This window comes from Triturus cristatus, chromosome 3_1, assembly GCF_964204655.1.
Source record: "Triturus cristatus chromosome 3_1, aTriCri1.1, whole genome shotgun sequence".
Classification (NCBI taxonomy): domain Eukaryota; kingdom Metazoa; phylum Chordata; class Amphibia; order Caudata; family Salamandridae; genus Triturus; species Triturus cristatus.
This window is the reverse complement of record NC_140583.1, coordinates 547353434-547374374: the sequence shown is the minus strand read 5'-3', so window position 1 is coordinate 547374374 and position 20941 is coordinate 547353434.

Below are 20941 nucleotides of genomic sequence, written 5' to 3'. Positions count from 1 at the left end.
TAGACAAGCAACACTATCCCTAGCAGCTTACCAAAACTCATTCACTACTGTGCAAGGGGTAAGGAGACTACACACAATCTACATATTAAAGTACAGCACATTAGTGTCAAAGCATGACTTATTTTATCAATGCATAAGCAAAGACTGGCTTCTAATGCTACTAAAACTTGACAACATGACAGGTTTTAAAACAGTTATCTGTCAGCAAATACACCATGTTACCAAATGCTTCTCTCACAGTGGTTCCCAAATGCACACATACTCACTGTGTGATTCTAGACAAACAACACTATCCCTTGCACTATACCAAAACACATTTCTTCATCTAGAAGGAGTACTACATTTTAATATAGAATCATAACTCATTTCACAAATTCATAAACAATGACTGGTTTCTAATTCTAGCAAAATATAAAAACAGCACAGTTATCTGTCTGCAAACACATGAAAAACACAAATGCTTATCACAGAATGGTTTCTACATGCACACATACTGTCAATAAGATTGTAGAGAAAAAAAGTACTCCCTACACTTTAGCAGGAGAAATACATTAGTCTGATTAAAATCAAAATAGTCTACATACATCCCCTCACAATTAAATAACTCACCTTTCAAGTAGTTTTGTAGATTAAGAAGTATATCAGTCACACACCAGATTTTCTTTTACAGAATCTCTGCACTGTGCACCTCTCAGCAAAAACAAAGAATGGAAAAGTTTCCCTTTCATTTTCGACACATATACATGTAAAAATCGAATCACAATCCTTTACACATAAATTCAAAAGCAAACACACATTTCTATTGGTTAAACATTTCAACCCTTCCCCAATCTGCCTTCTGCCCATTACCATAGAAACAGGTCATGGAACACTGCACTGAGCACACAGGTCACAAGTTCAGCACACAATGTTGCTAAACAAGACAGCAAGTGTGCTTGACTTTTCAACATATCAGTTTATCATATATAATGTTCCTTACAATCTGTTTTTGTTAACCAATAAGAATGATGCCTTTAACAAACAGAAATATACACCCTACCTTTCAGTGTAAAAAGTTGTAATACAACCAAAGATTTCTTGTCTTTTTTCAATTTTTTTTCCTTGGATCCGCGCACCCAACGCGATAGGATGCGCGCACCATGCGCGCATTTCGTCGTTTAAAAAAAAAAGAAAGGGGGCCCCAGGGGGTCCTTCTGGGACCCCCTAAGCACCTCTAGAGGGTCAGAGTATTTCCACCCTGCCCCCTTTATATGTTTTACACACTTATTCCCCTTGCTTCTTCAGCCTCGCTTCTACCGAAGCAGAAAATGGCCGCCAACAGTTCCTGGTTTCGAATATAGACAGACACTCAACAGCCAATTAGCATTCAGTGCGCGATCAGGAGGGTGCGCGCTCAGTTCGGGGAGGGTGCGGTTATTGTGCGGGTAGGGTCCGCAGATCCTCCCGGCCATAGATATATATGTACATTTAACTCTAATTTTCTCAGGAACTACTGAACGGATTCACACCATTTATGCAAAAGGCACGAGTCTGAACTGAGGACTACCTCTTTGCCAAATTTGGTGTAATTCCGTTCAGCGGTTCGGGCTGTAGCTCCAACAACAGATCCTATGGGAAATTGCATGGGGAAAACACGTTTTTGGACCCCCATTTTTTCTCGGCCCCCGCTTGATGAATCACCACGAAACTTTCAGGGTAGAAGCGGAGCGGAGCGGAGCTGGCCAAAAGTTTGGAAAATTTTGCGAGTATTCATCGACCGGCGCCAGACTTATTGGGATTAGAATGTTGCGGATTTCCTATGGAAAATAGGTTCTAACTTTAACTATCTACTGGCAACCGCCAGTAAATAATATATAAATATCCAGGGTAAATAAATTGTTGTAAGTTGCGCGAGACTGCACGTTGTCAAGCCTCACCATGAAGAAGGGTGTTCCGCCTGAAATGCGTCGGTGAATCAAGGCATTTCAATAAGGCGATATCAACTTTCAACTGCTGCTGCTTTCCCTAATAGACTTGCCACATCCAAGCGCTGCCTGAGTGCGCTCGTGTGCATGGGCACACTGTTCTCTGATGTTATTCACGGCCGCCCAGCCGTGGGGAGCTGCACCACCCCAAGGATCATAAGGGGGCCGCGGGACTCGGCATCTGCTGAATTCTATTTGACAGCGCAGGGATGATGATTTTCAGCAGCAAAAGGAAAGGCCCATCCAGGGCAAGATGCATTTTAATATGCAGCTTAAGATTGTGGCCGTTAGATTTTGCGCACTACAACTCCCAGTATACACAGGGGCAGATTCTCCTGATCGACCCATCCAGGGTAAATAAATTGTTGTAAGTTGCGCGAGACTGCACGTTGTCAAGCCTCACCATGAAGACGGACGTTCCGCCCGAAACGCTTCGTTGAATCAAGGCATTTCAATAAGGCAATGTCAACTTTCAACTGCTGCTGCTTTCCCTAATAGACTTGCCACAGTCAAGCGCTGCCTGAGTGCGCTCCTGTGCATGGGCACACTGTTCTCTGATGCTATTCACGGCCGCCCAGCCGTGGGGAGCTGCACCACCCCAAGGATCGTAAGGGGGCCGCAGGACTCGGCATCTGCCGAATTCTATGGGACAGCGCTGGGATGATGATTTTCAGCAGCAAAAGGAAAGGCCCATCCAGGGCAGGATGCCTTTTAATATGCAGCTTAAGATTGTGGCTGTTAGATTTTGCGCACTACAACTCCCAGTATACACAGGGGCAGAATCACCTGATCGACCCATCCAGGGTAAATAAATTGTTGTAAGTTGCGTGAGACTGCACGTTGTCAAGCCTCACCATGAAGAAGGGCGTTCCGCCCGAAACGCGTCAGTGAATCAAGGCATTTCAATAAGGCAATATCAACTTTCAACTGCTGCTGCTTTCCCTAATAGACTTGCCACAGTCAAGCGCTGCCTGAGTGCACTCCTGTGCATGGGCACACTGTTCTCTGATGTTATTCACGGCCGTCCAGCCGTGGGGAGCTGCACCACCCCAAGGATCGTAAGGAGGCCGCGGGACTCGGCATCTGCCGAATCCTATGGGACAGAGCTGGGATGATGATTTTCAGCAGCAAAAGGAAAGGCCCATCCAGGGCAAGATGCCTTTTAATATGCAGCTTAAGATTGTGGCCGTTAGATTTTGCGCAATACAACTTCCAGTATACACAGGGGCAGAATCACCTGATCGACCCATCCAGGGTAAATACATTTTTGTAGGTTGCGCAAGACTGCACGTTGTCAAGCCTCACCATGAAGAAGGGCGTTCCGTCCGAAACGCTTCGGTGAATCAAGGCATTTCAATAAGGCGATATCAACTTTCCACTGCTGCTGCTTTCCCTAATAGACTTGCCACAGTCAAGCGCTGCCTGAGTGCGCTCCTGTGCATGGGCACCCTGTTCTCTGATGCTATTCACGGCTGCCCAGCCGTGGGGAGCGGCACCACCCCCAGGGACCGTAAGGGGGCAGCGGGACTCGGCATCTGCCGAATTCTATGGGACAGCGCTGGGATGATGATTTTCAGCAGCAAAAGGAAAGGCCCATCCAGGGCAGGATGCCTTTTAATATGCAGCTTAAGATTGTGGCCGTTAGATTTTGCGCACTACAACTCCCAGTATACACAGGGGCAGAATCACCTGATCGACCCATCCAGGGTAAATAAATTGTTGTAAGTTGCGCGAGACTGCACGTTGTCAAGCCTCACCATGAAGAAGGGCGTTCCGCCAAAACGCATCAGTGAATCAAGGCATTTCAATAAGGCGATATCAACTTTCAACTGCTGCTGCTTTCCCTAATAGACTTGCCACAGTCAAGCGCTGCCTGAGTGCGCTCCTGTGCATGGGCACACTGTTCTCTGATGCTATTCACGGCTGCCCAGCCGTGGGGAGCAGCACCAACCCAATGATCGTAAGGGGGCCGCGGGACTCGGCATCTGCCGAATTCTATGGGACAGCGCTGGGATGATGATTTTTAGCAGCAAAAGGAAAGGCCCATCCAGGGCAGGATGCATTTTAATATGCAGCTTAAGATTGTGGCCGTTAGATTTTGCGCACTACAACTCCCAGTATACACAAGGGCAGAATCACCTGATCGACCCATCCAGGGTAAATAAATTGTTGTAAGTTGCGCGAGACTGCACGTTGTCAAGCCTCACCATGAAGAAGGGTGTTCCGCCCAAAACAGGTCGGTGAATAAAGGCATTTCAATAAGGCGATATCAACTTTCAACTGCTGCTGCTTTCCCTAATAGACTTGCCACAGTGAAGCGCTGCCTGAGTGCGCTCCTGTGCATGGGCACACTGTTCTCTGATGTTATTCACGGCCGCCCAGCCGTAGGGAGCTGCACCACCCCAAGGATCGTAAGGGGGCCACGGGACTCGGCATCTGCCGAATTCTATGGTACAGCGCTGGGATGATGATTTTCAGCCACAAAAGGAAAGGCCCATCCAGGGCAAGATGCCTTTTAATATGCAGCTTAAGATTGTGGCCGTTAGATTTTGCACACTACAACTCCCAGTATACACAGGGGCGGAATCACCTGATCGACCCATCCAGGGTAAATAAATTGTTGTAAGTTGCGCGAGACTGCACGTTGTCAAGCCTCACCATGAAGAAGGGCATTCCGCCCGAAACGCGTTGGTGAATCAAGGCATTTTAATAAGGCGATATCAACTTTCAACTGCTGCTGCTTTCCCTAATAGACTTGCCACAGTCAAGCGCTGCCTGAGTGCGCTCCTGTGCATGGGCACACTGTACTCTGATGTTATTCACGGCCGCCCAGCCGTGGGGAGCTGCACCACCCCAAGATCGTAAGGGGGCCGCGGGACTCGGCATCTGCCGAAATCTATGGGACAGCGCTGGAATGATGATTTTCAGCAGCAAAAGGAAAGGCCCATCCAGGGCAAGATGCCTTTTAATATGCAGCTTAAGATTGTGGCCGTTAGATTTTGCGCACTACAATTCCCAGTATACACAGGGGCAGAATCACCTGATCGACCCATCCAGGGTAAATAAATTGTTGTAAGTTGCGCGAGACTGCACGTTGTCAAGCCTCACCATGAAGAAGGGCGTTCCGCCCGAAACGCGTCAGTGAATCAAGGCATTTCAATAAGGCAATATCAACTTTCAACTGCTGCTGCTTTCCCTAATAGACTTGCCACAGTCAAGCGCTGTCTGAGTGCGCTCCTGTGCATGGGCACACTGTTCTCTGATGTTATTCACGGCCGTCCAGCCGTGGGGAGTTGCACCACCCCAAGGATCGTAAGGGGGCCGCGGGACTCGGCATCTGCCGAATTCTATGGGACAGAGCTGGGATGATGATTTTCAGCAGCAAAAGGAAAGGCCCATCCAGGGCAAGATGCCTTTTAATATGCAGCTTAAGATTGTGGCCGTTAGATTTTGCGCACTACAACTCCCAGTATACACAGGTGCAGAATCACCTGATCGACCCATCCAGGGTAAATAAATTGTTGTAAGTTGCGCGAGACTGCACGTTGTCAAGCCTCACCATGAAGAAGGGCGTTCCGCCCGAAACGCGTCGGTGAATCAAGGCATTTCAATAAGGCGATATAAACTTTCAACTGCTGCTGCTTTCCCTAATAGACTTGCCACAGTCAAGCGCTGCCTGAGTGCGCTCCTGTGCATGGGAACACTGTTCTCTGATATATATATATATATATATATATATATATATATATATATATATATATATATATATATATATATATATATATATATTTATATATACATGTCTATATCTATATACAAATGCATAACCAATTAAGGCATAAAGAAATAGCGACAGATCAAGCATTTCTCACTATTAAAACATAAGCATGATTAAGACATATTAAAAACATTCATGCCAAACATTAAAAGCATCTTTTTGGTAGAAACAGGTGGACAACGGGGAGTCGGGTGGGACAGTGAGGAATCCACAGGCAGATACTGTATCCGCCAGAAAAAGCGTTACCGAAGGTAAGTATCTTGCTCTTCAGATGGATATTTCTGCCTGTTTATTCCTCACCTTTTGAATAGAATCCTGAGGAGGGTGTCCACCTGACTAGACCAAAAAATCTTGCAAAACAGATCGAGTAAAATGGCCTTTCCTCCTAACCTCCGAATTCAATAATAATCAAATATTTTTTTGTCGAAATTATGTTGAAAATAATACTTTAAAAATACTTTTATTAATAAATTTAGAAGATCACTTAAAGGAAAACTTTTATTTATAATTAATTTATAGATATTTCATACTTTACAAATAACGCCGAAGTCGCGACCCCAGCGCGACTTTTCCAAATTGGCTACCGGAATGAACACAGCCATCGTGTAGGGTGCGCAAAGGGTACGCAACTTCTTTATAATATTGAAAAAAAAAAAGAATGAATACAGTTTTTCTTACTAAAAATTATCCACATTTAAAAAAAAATATATATGTATATATATATATATATAACCAAATTGTCCAAAAGGAAGGTGAGGAAAGCACTCTACAGCCGTTTGATTAATAGGAAGTCTTTTATTAACGCGTGAACGGGCTATTTAACACAGATTAACTTGTTTCCTCCTTACACCTTTCGGGCCACCTGACCCTTGATCACAGGATATGGAGATGCCGAGCACCAGCGGAACAAGACACTTCAAACCCTTTAAGCGAGTGTCAGTCACGCCCCCTCGGTGGGGCCTCTCTGGTGAGTTAATTATTTTGAATTGCTTTCTGGGAAATGTAGTGTCTTGACCGTTCCTTAATGTCCTCCAGTGGGCGTGCGCTGCTCTCCTCCGTCAATTTATCAATTTTAAAATACTTTTGATTTTAAAATTCTTGGCGAAGCCCTCAATTGGGCCTCCGTGTAGTGCCACCGGTCGATGATGGAAATACAGCTGTTACCGCATTGGTATGTCGAGCAGTTCTATGCCCCTTCGGTTCCACTTCATATCTGTGATGGTGCTTGCCCATACGGCAGAACTGCCATTGCACCTGTAACCAGATTGTCCAAAAGGAAGGTGAGGAAAGCCTGACACAGCCGTTTGACTCATACGAAGTCTTTTATTAACGCGTGAACCGGCTATTTTACACAGATTAACTTTTTTTCCTCCTGACACGTTTCGGGCCACCCGGCCCTTGATCACAGGATACAGAGACGCCGAGCACCAGCGGAACAAGACACTTCAAACCGTTTAAGCGAGTGTCAGTCACGCCCCCTCGGTGGGGCCTCTCTGGTGAGTTAAATATTTTGCATTGCTTTCTGGGAAACGTAATGTCTTCACCGTTCCTTAATGTCCTCCAGTGGGCGTGCGCTGCTCTCCTCCATCAATTTATCGATTTTAAAATACTTTTGATTTTAAAATTTTTGTCAAAGCCCTCCAGTGGACCTCTGTGTAATGCCACCAGTCCATGATGTAAATATGGCTGTTACCGCATTGGGACGACGAGCATTTCTATGCCCCTGTGGTTCCACTTCATATCTGTGACGGTGCTTGCCCCTATGGCAGAACTGCTGTTGCACATGTAACCAGATTTCCAAAAGGAAGGTGAAGAAAGCACTCCACAGCCGTTTGACTCATACGAAGTCTTTTAATAATGCGTGAACCGGCTATTTTACACAGATTAACTTGTTGCCTCCTTACGCGTTTCGGGCCACCTGGCCCTTGATAACAGGATACGGAGAAGCTGAGCACCAGAAGAACAAGACACTTCAAACCCTTTAAGCGAGTGTCAGTCACGCCCCCTCGGTTGGGCCTCTCTGATGAGTTAATTATTTTGCATTGCTTTCTGGGAAATGTAGTGTCTTGATTGTTCCTTAATGTCCTGGGCGTGCGCTGCTCTCCTCCATCAATTTATCGATTTTAAAATACTTTTGATTTTAAAATTCTTGTCAAAGCCCTCCAGTGGGCCTCTGTGTAATGCCACCGGTTCATGATGTAAAAACGGCTGTTACCCGCATTCGGGCGACAAGCAGTTCTATGCCCCTGCGGTTCCACTTCATATCTGTGACGGTGCTTGCCCCTACAGCAGAATTACCGTTGCACATGTAACCAGATTGTCCAAAAGGAAGGTGAGGATAGCACTCCACAGCCCTTTGACTCATACGAAGTCTTTTATTAATGCGTGAACCGGCTATTTTAAACAGATTAACTTCTTTCCTCCTGATGCGTTTCGGGCCACCCGGCCCTTGTTCACAGTATACGGAGACGCCGTGCACCAGCGGAACAAGACAGTTCAAATCCTTTAAGCGAGTGTCAGTAACGCACCCTCGGTGGGGCCTCTCTGGTGAGTTAATTATTTTGCATTGCTTTCTGGGAAATTTAGTGTCTTGACTGTTCCTTAAAGTCCTCCAGTGGACGTGCGCTGCTCTCTTCCGTCAATTTATCGATTTTAAAATAATTTTGATTTTAAAATTTTTGTCGAAGCCCTTCAGTGGGCCTCTGTGTAATGCCACCGGTCCATGATGTAAATACGTCTGTTTCCGCATTGGGAGGACAAGCAGTTCTATGCCCCTGCAATTCCACTTCATATCTGTGACGGTGCTTGCCCCTATGGCAGAACTGCTGTTGCACCTGTAACCAGATTGTCCAAAAGGAAGGTGAGGAAAGCACTCCACAGCTGTTGGACTCATACGGAATCTTTTATTAACGCATAAACCGGCTATTTTAAACAGATTAACTTGTTTCCTCCTGACGCGTTTCAGGCCACCCGGCCCTTGATCACAGAATAAGGAGACGCCGAGCACCAGCGGAACAAGACACTTCAAACCCTTTAAGCGAGTGTCAGTCACGCCCCCTCGGTGGGGCCTCTCTGGTGAGTTAATTCTTTTTCATTGCTTTCTGGGAAATGCAGTGTCTTGACCATTCCTTAATGTCCTCCAGTGAGCGTGCGCTGCTCTCCTACATCAATTTATCGATTTAAAAATACTTTTGATTTTAAAATTCTTGTCAAAGCCCTCCAGTGGGCCTCTGTGTAATGCCCCCGGTCCATGATGTAAAAACGGCTGTTACCCGCATTGGGGCGAAGAGCAGTTCTATGCCTCTGCGGTTCCACTTCATATCTGTGATGGTGCTTGCCCCTACAGCAGAATTGCCGTTGCACATGTAACCAGATTGTCCAAAAGGAAGGTGAGGATAGCACTCCACAGCCCTTTGACTCATACGAAGTCTTTTATTAATGCGTGAACCGGCTATTTTAAACAGATTAACTTCTTTCCTCCTGATGCGTTTCGGGCCACCCGGCCCTTGTTCACAGTATATGGAGACGCCGAGCACCGCGGAACAAGACAGTTCAAATCCTTTAAGCGAGTGTCAGTCACGCACCCTCGGTGGGGCCTCTCTCGTGAGTTAATTATTTTGCATTGCTTTCTGGGAAATGTAGTGTCTTGACTGTTCCTTAAAGTCCTCCAGTGGACGTGCGCTGCTCTCCTCCGTCAATTTATCGATTTTAAAATAATTTTGATTTTTAAATTTTTGTTGAAGCCCTCCAGTGAGCCTGTGTGTAATGCCACCGGTCCATGATGTAAAAACGGCTGTTACCGCATTGGGGCGATGAGCAGTTCTATGCCCCTGTGGTTCCACTTCATATCTGTGACGGTGCTTGCCCCTACGGCAGAACTGCCGTGGCACATGTAACCAGATTGTCCAAAAGGAAGGTGAGGAAAGCACTCCACAGCCCTTTGACTCATACAAAGTCCTTTATTAATGCATGAACCGGCTATTTTAAACAGATTAACTTGTTTCCTCCTGACGCCTTTCAGGCCACCCGGCCCTTGATCACAGAATAAGGAGATGCCGAGCACCAGCGGAACAAGACACTTCAAACCCTTTAAGCGAGTGTCAGTCACGCCCCCTCGGTGGGGCCTCTCTGGTGAGTTTATTTTTTTAATTGCTTTCTGGGAAATGAAGTGTCTTGACCATTCCTTAATGTCCTCCAGTGGGCGTGCGCTGCTCTCCTACATCAATTTATCGATTTTAAAATACTTTTGATTTTAAAATTCTTGTCGAAGCCCTCCAGTGGGCCTCTGTGTAATGCCACCGGTCCATGATGTAAAAACGGCTGTTACCCGCATTGGGGCGAAAAGCAGTTCTATGCCCCTGCAGTTCCACTTCATATCTGTGACGGTGCTTGCCCCTACAGCAGAATTGCCGTTGCACATGTAACCAGATTGTCCAAAAGGAAGGTGAGGATAGCACTCCACAGCCCTTTGACTCATACGAAGTCTTTTATTAATGCGTGAACTGGCTATTTTAAACAGATTAACTTCTTACCTCCTGATGTGTTTCGGGCCACCCGGCCCTTGTTCACAGTATACGGAGACGCCGAGCACCAGCAGAACAAGACAGTTCAAATCCTTTAAGCGAGTGTCAGTCACGCACCCTCGGTGGGGCCTCTCTGGTGAGTTCATTATTTTGCATTGCTTTCTGGGAAATGTAGTGTCTTGACTGTTCCTTAAAGTCCTCCAGTGGACATGCGCTGCTCTCCTCCGTCAATTTATCGATTTTAAAATAATTTTGATTTTAAAATTTTTGTCGAAGCCCTCCAGTGGGCCTCTGTGTAATGCCACCGGTCCATGATGTAAATACGGCTGTTACCGCATTGGGAGGACAAGCAGTTCTATGCCCCTGCGATTCCACTTCATATCTGTGACGGTGCTTGCCCCTACGGCAGAACTGCTGTTGCACCTGTAACCAGATTGTCCAAAAGGAAGGTGAGGAAAGCACTCCATAGCCGTTTGACTCATACAGAATCTTTTATTAACGCATGAACTGGCTATTTTACACAGATTAACTTGTTTCCTCCTGACGCGTTTCAGGCCACCCGGCCCTTGATCACAGAATAAGGAGACGCCGAGGACCAGCGGAACAAGACACTTCAAACCCATTAAGCGAGTGTCAGTCACGCCCCCTCGGTGGGGCCTCTCTGGTGAGTTAATTATTTTTCATTGCTTTCTGGGAAATGTAGTGTCTTGACCATTCCTTAATGTCCTTCAGTGGGCGTGCACTGCTCTCCTCCATCAATTTATCGATTTTAAAATACTTTTGATTTTTAAATTCTTGTTGAAGCCCTCCAGGGAGCCTGTGTGTAATGCCACCGGTCCATGATGTAAAAACGGCTGTTACCGCATTGGGGCGATGAGCAGTTCTATGCCCCTGTGGTTCCACTTCATATCTGTGACGGTGCTTGCCCCTACGGCAGAACTGCCGTGGCACATGTAACCAGATTGTCCAAAAGGAAGGTGAGGAAAGCACTCCACAGCCGTTTGACTCATACGAAGTCTTTTATTAACTCGTGAACCAGCTATTTTACACAGATTAACTTGATTCCTCCTGACGCGTTTCGGGCTAGTGACTTAAAGATTAAAATACTACAAGGAGAGTGCCTGACTGCATTTATAAGTGGTTAGATATTGGTGGAGTAATAGGATACGTAGATAGTGCTGCATGGGTGAAGTGTATAGGACTGACAGGACTGCATAGATACTAACTGGATATTTAGAGAAGTGTACCAATAGTATATAGCCGGTTAAAGGTCTGTATGGATAGTGCACAGAATATTATAGTTCTACTTGTATTAGTGGCTAGGCCATTCCATAAGTACACGACTAGTAACTGCAATGATTACAGTGCTGCAAAAAGATGGCATAAGTGAATTTAAAAGTGCTTAGCTATTCGCAAAGTGAAAGGATAAATAGATTGTGCTGAATGGTTGATTGGAGAAGTGCATGGGATTGACAAGAGGATTCCTACACTGCATAGGTACTAACTGGGTATTTATAGTAAGGTACCAATAGTATGTAGATAGGTAAAGGTGTGCATAGATAGTGCACACAATATTGTAGCTGTACTTCTAGCTACCCAATTCTATAACTACATAGCTACTAACTAGAATGTTTACACTGCTGAAAACAGACTGGATGGTGAATTTGTAAGTGCTAGATATTACCAGAATAATAAGAAAAGTATATAGTGCTGGAAGGGTGATTAGAAAAGTGCATGGGACTGACAACGTCATTCCTAGACTGCATGGGTACTAACTGGTTATTTATAGGACTGTACCAATAGTATGTAGCTGGTTAGAGGTGTGGATAGATACTGCATAGAATATTATAGCTATACTTGTCTTAGTGGCTAGGCCATTCCATAAGTACATAACTACTAACTAGAATGATTACAATGCTGCAAACAGAGTGCGTGGTAAATTTATAAGTGCTTCCATATTAGCAGAGTGATAGGGTAAGTAGATAGTGCTGGATGGATGATTGAAGAACTGCATGACACTGACAGCAGGATTGCTAAACTACATAGCATGCAGAGGTAGAGCTGTGGGCCGGCTAGCAGAGGAACAGCTACGACCCAAATACTATAGTGAAAAGTACGGGCTGCCGCTTTCCAAAGAGATAGCTACACCGCTAATGTTGGAAGAGATAGCATGAAGGACATATCGCGCAGACAGAACTACGGTATATTTCCAGTGTTGGCTTGCACAGCTACAACGGCGGGCCCGGCAGCTCGCAGACGAAGAGCTGCAAGGCGAATAATGGTTTGCAGAGGGTCAGCTGCAAACTGGCGCGCTCACTCATAGAGGGACAGCTGCAGCCCGTGGGCTCGCAGAAAGAAAGATGTGGGCCAGCTCGCCCAGGAACAGCTGCGGGCTGATTGCTATAAGAAAAGGTGCAGGCCGTCGGCTTGCAAATCATGCGTGTGAGAAGGTGATATGGGGAGAGGAAGCGTGAAGGTAGTATCTCGTAAACACACACCTGCGGTATATTTCGAGTCTTGGTTTGTAGAGTTACAACTACAGGCTCGACGGCTCACAGATGAAGAGCTGCGAGCTGACTACTGGTTCGCAGAGTGAGAGTAACAAGCCGCCGGACTAGCTCACAGAGGAAGAGCTGCAAGCTCACCAATAGTTAGCAAAGAGAGAGCTGCGGGCCGGCGGCCTGGCTCATAGAGAAAGAGCTCCAAGCACACTGACTGACTCGTACAGAGAGAACTGCGGCCCGTCGGATCACAAAGGAAACAGCGGTGGGCAAACTGGTATAGGGAGAGGTGCGGGCCGTCGACTTCCAAATGGATAGATGCGACACCGTGATGTAGAGAAAGGGATCGTGAAGGGGGTATCTCACAGAGAGAGAGAGCTACGGTATATTTCCAGTGTTGGCTTACAGAGGTACAACTGCGGGTTGGCTCGCAGAGGAAGAGTTGCGAGCTGAACAATGGTTTTCAGAGGGAGAGCTGCAGGCCGGCGGGCTGGCTCGTAGAGGAAGAGCTCCGAGCCGACTAGCTGGCTCGTAGATGAACAGCTGTGGCCCATCGGCTCGAAGAGGAAGAGCTCCGGGCCGGCTCGCACAGTAACAGCTGCGGGCCTACTGCTATACTGCTATAGGGAAAGATGCGGGTTGTCGGCTTGCAAAGGCATTCGTGCGGAACAGTAATGTGGAGAGAGGGAATATGAAGGGGATATCTCATAGAGAGACAGCTGCGGTATATTTCCAGTGATGGCTTGCAAAGGTACAACTGCAGGCCTGATGGCTCGCAGACGAAGAGGTTATGAGCCGACAGGTGATTCGCAGAGGGAGAGTTACAAGCCAGTGGACTGGCTCCTAGAGGAAGACCTACGAGCCAAATGACTGGCTCATAGAGGGAGAGCCGTGGCCCATCAGCTCGAGGAACACCTGCAGACCTACTAGTGTAGGGAGAGGTGCAGACTGTCTACTTGTAAGGAGATAGGTGTGGGACAGTGATGTGGGGAGACGGAGCGTGAAGGAGGTATCTTGTAGAGAGAGAGCTGCGGTATATTTCCAGTATTGACTTCAAGAGGTACAGCTGTGGGCCCGAGGACTCGCAGAGGGAGAGCTTATTCCTAAAACCATGTAATCTTTCAAACATATGTCCCTTCACTTTTGTATCATTGAAACTGATTACGACCTTCTCTTTACACTACACATCCCACAAACCTGCCAATAAAACAATAACTACTATTTTCATACTAGATAAAACTCTATAACTGAATTTTTACAAACAATAGTGTTGGGTGCACAAAATGGGCGTGGAAGATAAGGAGAGTAAACAGAGGTGTAATTCTCAAACTTGTCTTATACCATTCCTTTAATATAACTTTAGGACTCCTAAATGCCTTCTGTGAATACCGAAAGTCTTAAAGCTAGGATTTTTCTCAGTTTAGGAGTCCTAAAGTTAGGAGTCCTAACTCTACTACTCCTAAACTGAGAAAAATCCTAATTGTAAGACTTTCGGCATTCACAGAAGGCATTTAAGAGTCCTAAAGTTAGGAGTCCTAACTTTACTACTCCTAAACTGAGAAAAATCCTTACTTTAAGACTTTCGGTATTCACAGAAGGCATTTAGGAGACAGAAATGAGTAAGTGCATTCTGTGAATACCAAAATGAGTAAGTGCCTTCTGTGAATACCAAAATGGTAGTGAGTTTAGGATTTTGTCTTAAGTTAGTTCTGTGAATCGGGCCCTTAGTGTTTAGTGTAGTGCAGAGGTGATTGTGTATTGTAGGGTGTCATGCTGGGGGTAATGTTTTACAGTTTACGGCAGTGCTGAGGAGTTTGTGTAGTGTGGGAGGTCGTGCTGGGAGTAGTTTTAGTGTTTAGGGTAGTGCAGTGGTGTTTGCGTAGTGTAGGGGTTCATGCCAACGGACTGACTCCCAGAGCTCTGAGCCGACGAACTGACTACAAAACGCATAGCTGCGACCTGGTGATGTGGGGAGAGGCAGCGAGAAAGGGGTATCTCACACAGGCACAGATGCCAGTGTTACCTCGCAGAAGTAAAACTACAGACCTGATCTCTTCTACACGAAGAGATGCAAGCTGACGGACTAAGTCACAAAATGCCTGCCAACACTTCCTAATTTCAACCGTTCACAACCAATGAGCAGCAAGCTCGTGCTCGTAACTCCTCAAACAATCAATCAGATATCAGAATTCTCAAATATCGATATCTGTAAAATTAAAAATTTCTCAAAAACTACTGAATGGATTTACACCATTTCAACAAAAACGCGCTTTCTGGACCATGACCTTTCTCCTTACCAAATTTGGCATAATTCTGTTCAGCAGTTTTACCTGTAGCCTTGTCTAAATTTTCCTATGGAGAAAACACATTTGGAGACTCCCCTTTTTTCCCAGCCCCCTCTTGACCAATCACCCCTAAACTTTCAAGATAGCAACAGATCACATTTTGTAAACAATCGACAAATGACGCCAAAGTTATAAGCAAATGAAGGGCTCTAGCAGGGGGGCGCGCAGCTCCCGTCCCAACATGAGTAAACCCCCGACACTGCAGGGACCCCAGCAGGCACCTGCAGCCCCAGCAAGCCCCCGCTATTATTTTTTAGAAATACCCCCGGGACCTAGCCCACCCCCGGGATCTCAATAAATTAAAACACGGGAAACCCCCTCCACAGCGCGATTTGCGCCAATTTCTTTTTTTTTTTTTTACATTTTTGGGGGGCCCTGGGGGTCCTTCTGGGACCCCCTGACCAGGCCTAGGTGGTCAGGGTGTTCTTACTCTATCCCCTTCTCTTGATTTCTACCTTTGTTTCTCTGTTTTCTAGCGACTCGCTTCTATCGAGCCACAAGATGGCTGCTAACACTTCCTGGTTTGGAGTGTTGGCAGCCAATCACAGTGAAACTCATGCATGGTTCCTAGGCTCCGCCCAGATATCAAAACTTTTTATTTTTCTAATTTCTCAGCAACTACTGAACAGATTTTCACCATTTGTTTTTTAAAAAGTCGCTTTCTGACCCACGCACTACCTTTGTGCCAAATTTGGGGTAATTCCGTTCAGTAGTTTCAGCTGTAGCCTTGCACAAAGTTTCCTATGGGAAATTGATTTTTTCACTCTTAGTTTTTGAATTTCTCAAAAACTACTGAATGAATTAACACCATTTAAAAAGAATTTCGCTTTCTGAACCAAGCACTACCTTTCTGCCAAATTTAGGCTAATTCCGTTCACCTGTTCGGGCTGTAGCTCATCGCCAAATTTCCTATAGAAATTAACATGGGGAAAACGCATTTGGGACCCCTGTTTTTTCTCAGCCTCCTCCTTGACGAATAACCCCAAACTTTCAGGATAGGAGCTGACATGGATAGAATTTCACAAAGATTCGTCAAACGACGGCAAAGTTATTAGCAAATCAAAAAATGCTTCTCCTTTTATATAACTATAACTACCTACTGACGACCGCCAGTAGGTAATATATATATATAAATATGTTTATATATATATATATATATATATATATATATATATATATATATATATATATATATATATATATATATATATATATATATATATATATATATATCCATACGCAAGGTTGCCCTTTTAGAAGCTGCCGCACACAGTGGGGTTAAAGCACAAATCGCCACAGGTAGCTCCGTTGACAGCATGCCCCAAAGCTCTCCATACAGGCCATACGCGTTTCGAGCGTGTTTGCCGCTCTTGTTCACTGGCTGAAATGATGGAAGAAACAGGCCAAATGAAAACAGGTGATTTATTGTGATAGCGAGTCCCGCCCAAGTGGGCGTCGTACACAGGCATTCTGGTCACAGTAGTCCCGAAATATTGCCTCAGACTCCCAGTTTTCTCAAAACAAGTGTGCTGCTTCCTTCATCATTTAAAATTAACTGTCCTTGTTAGGTGAAGAGCGATGATTGCAACACTGGCCTCAGCGCCAATATCTGCCTGTGGTTGAGGCCCCCACCGTTCCCTTGAGAGTCCGTGAATCACAGCACTCAGGATCCGCCCAAAAGCAGCGGGGCAGCTCCGCGACCGAGCCAGCCGCTTGTAGATCCATACGCAAGGTTGCCCTTTTAGAAGCTGCCGCACACAGTGGGGTTAAAGCACAAATCGCCACAGGTAGCTCCGTTGACAGCATGCCCCAAAGCTGACCATACAGGCCATACGCGTTTCGAGCGTGTTTGCCGCTCTTGTTCACTGGCTGAAATGATGGAAGAAACAGGCCAAATGAAAACAGGTGATTTATTGTGATAGCGAGTCCCGCCCAAGTGGGCGTCGTACACAGGCATTCTGGTCACAGTAGTCCCGAAATATTGCCTCAGACTCCCAGTTTTCTCAAAACAAGTGTGCTGCTTCCTTCATCATTTAAAATTAACTGTCCTTGTTAGGTGAAGAGCGATGATTGCAACACTGGCCTCAGCGCCAATATCTGCCTGTGGTTGAGGCCCCCACCGTTCCCTTGAGAGTCCGTGAATCACAGCACTCAGGATCCGCCCAAAAGCAGCGGGGCAGCTCCGCGACCGAGCCAGCCGCTTGTAGATCCATACGCAAGGTTGCCCTTTTAGAAGCTGCCGCACACAGTGGGGTTAAAGCACAAATCGCCACAGGTAGCTCCGTTGACAGCATGCCCCAAAGCTCTCCATACAGGCCATACGCGTTTCGAGCGTGTTTGCCGCTCTTGTTCACTGGCCGAAATGATGGAAGAAACAGGCCAAATGAAAACAGGTGATTTATTGTGATAGCGAGTCCCGCCCAAGTGGGTGTCGTACACAGGCATTCTGGTCACAGTAGTCCCGAAATATTGCCTCAGACTCCCAGTTTTCTCAAAACAAGTGTGCTGCTTCCTTCATCATTTAAAATTAACTGTCCTTGTTAGGTGCAGAGCGATGATTGCAACACTGGCCTCAGCGCCAATATCTGCCTGTGGTTGAGGCCCCCACCGTTCCCTTGAGAGTCCGTGAATCACAGCACTCAGGATCCCCCCAAAAGCAGCGGGGCAGCTCCGCGACCGAGCTAGCCGCTTGTAGATCCATACGCAAGGTTGCCTTTTTAGAAGCTGCCGCACACAGTGTGGTTAAAGCACAAATCGCCACAGGTAGCTCCGTTGACAGCATGCCCCAAAGCTCTCCATACAAGCCATACGCGTTTCGAGCGTGTTTGCCGCTCTTGTTCACTGGCTGAAATGATGGAAGAAACAGGCCAAATGAAAACAGGTGATTTATTGTGATAGCGAGTCCCGCCCAAGTGGGCGTCGTACACAGGCATTCTGGTCACAGTAGTCCCGAAATATTGCCTCAGACTCCCAGTTTTCTCAAAACAAGTGTGCTGCTTCCTTCATCATTTAAAATTAACTGTCCTTGTTAGGTGAAGAGCGATGATTGCAACACTGGCCTCAGCGCCAATATCTGCCTGTGGTTGAGGCCCCCACCGTTCCCTTGAGAGTCCGTGAATCACAGCACTCAGGATCCGCCCAAAAGCAGCGGGGCAGCTCTGCGACCGAGCCAGCCGCTTGTAGATCCATATGCAAGGTTGCCCTTTTAGAAGCTGCCGCACACAGTGGGGTTAAAGCACAAATCGCCACAGGTAGCTCCGTGGACAGCATGCCCCAAAGCTCTCCATACAGGCCATATGCGTTTCGAGCGTGTTTGCCGCTCTTGTTCACTGGCTGAAATGATGGAAGAAACAGGCCAAATGAAAACAGGTGATTTATTGTGATAGCGAGTCCCGCCCAAGTGGGCGTCGTACACAGGCATTCTGGTCACAGTAGTCCCGAAATATTGCCTCAGACTCCCAGTTTTCTCAAAACAAGTGTGCTGCTTCCTTCATCATTTAAAATTAACTGTCCTTGTTAGGTGAAGAGCGATGATTGCAACACTGGCCTCAGCGCCAATATCTACCTGTGGTTGAGGCCCCCACCGTTCCCTTGAGAGTCCGTGAATCACAGCACTCAGGATCCGCCCAAAAGCAGCGGGGCAGCTCCGCGACCGAGCCAGCCGCTTGTAGATCCATACGCAAGGTTGCCCTTTTAGAAGCTGCCGCACACAGTGGGGTTAAAGCACAAATCGCCACAGGTAGCTCCGTTGACAGCATGCCCCAAAGCTCTCCATACAGGCCATACGCGTTTCGAGCGTGTTTGCCGCTCTTGTTCACTGGCTGAAATGATGGAAGAAACAGGCCAAATGAAAACAGGTGATTTATTGTGATAGCGAGTCCCGCCCAAGTGGGCGTCGTACACAGGCATTCTGGTCACAGTAGTCCCGAAATATTGCCTCAGACTCCCAGTTCTCTCAAAACAAGTGTGCTGCTTCCTTCATCATTTAAAATTAACTGTCCTTGTTAGGTGAAGAGCGATGATTGCAACACTGGCCTCAGCGCCAATATCTGCCTGTGGTTGAGGCCCCCACCGTTCCCTTGAGAGTCCGTGAATCACAGCACTCAGGATCCGCCCAAAAGCAGCGGGGCAGCTCCGCGACCGAGCCAGCCGCTTGTAGATCCATACGCAAGGTTGCCCTTTTAGAAGCTGCCGCACACAGTGGGGTTAAAGCACAAATCGCCACAGGTAGCTCCGTTGACAGCATGCCCCAAAGCTCTCCATACAGGCCATACGCGTTTCGAGCGTGTTTGCCGCTCTTGTTCACTGGCTGAAATGATGGAAGAAACAGGCCAAATGAAAACAGGTGATTTATTGTGATAGCGAGTCCCGCCCAAGTGGGCGTCGTACACAGGCATTCTGGTCACAGTAGTCCCGAAATATTGCCTCAGACTCCCAGTTTTCTCAAAACAAGTGTGCTGCTTCCTTCATCATTTAAAATTAACTGTCCTTGTTAGGTGAAGAGCGATGATTGCAACACTGGCCTCAGCGCCAATATCTGCCTGTGGTTGAGGCCCCCACCGTTCCCTTGAGAGTCCGTGAATCACAGCACTCAGGATCCGCCCAAAAGCAGCGGGGCAGCTCCGCGACCGAGCCAGCCGCTTGTAGATCCATACGCAAGGTTGCCCTTTTAGAAGCTGCCGCACACAGTGAGGTTAAAGCACAAATTGCCACAGGTAGCTCCGTTGACAGCATGCCCCAAAGCTCTCCATACAGGCCATACGCGTTTCGAGCGTGTTTGCCGCTCTTGTTCACTGGCTGAAATGATGGAAGAAACAGGCCAAATGAAAACAGGTGATTTATTGTGATAGCGAGTCCCGCCCAAGTGGGCGTCGTACACAGGCATTCTGGTCACAGTAGTCCCGAAATATTGCCTCAGACTCCCAGTTTTCTCAAAACAAGTGTGCTGCTTCCTTCATCATTTAAAATTAACTGTCCTTGTTAGGTGAAGAGCGATGATTGCAACACTGGCCTCAGCGCCAATATCTGCCTGTGGTTGAGGCCCCCACCGTTCCCTTGAGAGTCCGTGAATCCTCTTTTGTGCTTTAACCCCACTGTGTGCGGCAGCTTCTAAAAGGGCAACCTTGCGTATGGATTGTACAAAAATGTTCAAAACGTTGATTGTATTTTTTTCATGTCTATCACGCCAATTATGCGTCAGCCAATCAAGTTTGTTATACCTTGCACTTGCACTTTAAATTTCCCCTGCATAGCCTCAGGCGTCATGTGATCAAGGCCTTCCGTAGGCTGACGCGTCATGCAGGCATTGCTGGTCTAATGATAATAAATTAAATCTCTCACCCGCATCCTGGGTCAGCGTTCGTTTGTTCCTGGTCTCCTTTGGATTTGAGGCGCACAGGAGCGCTTGAAACGAAAAACTCTGTAGGATATATATATATATATATATATATTACCTACTGGCGGTCGCCAGTAGGTAGTTATAGTTAGGACCCTCTTACTATAGGAAATCCGCAACATTCTATTTGGAATAACTTTGGCGCCGGTCGACGAATCCTCGCGAAATTTTCAAAATAGGTGGGGCGCTCTGCTCCGCTCCTACCCTGAAAGTCTCGGGGGGATTCGTCAAGCGGGGGCTGAGAAAAAAGGGGGGTCCCAAAACGCGTTTTTCCCATGCATTTTTCCATAGGACCTTTAGACACAGCTACAGCCCGAACGGCTGAACAGAGTTACTTGAAATTTGGCAGAGAGGTAGTCCTCAGGTCAAGGAAGTGCCTTTTGTAGGTCTGGTGTAAATCTGTTCAGTAGTTCCTGAGAAAATAGCATTTAAATC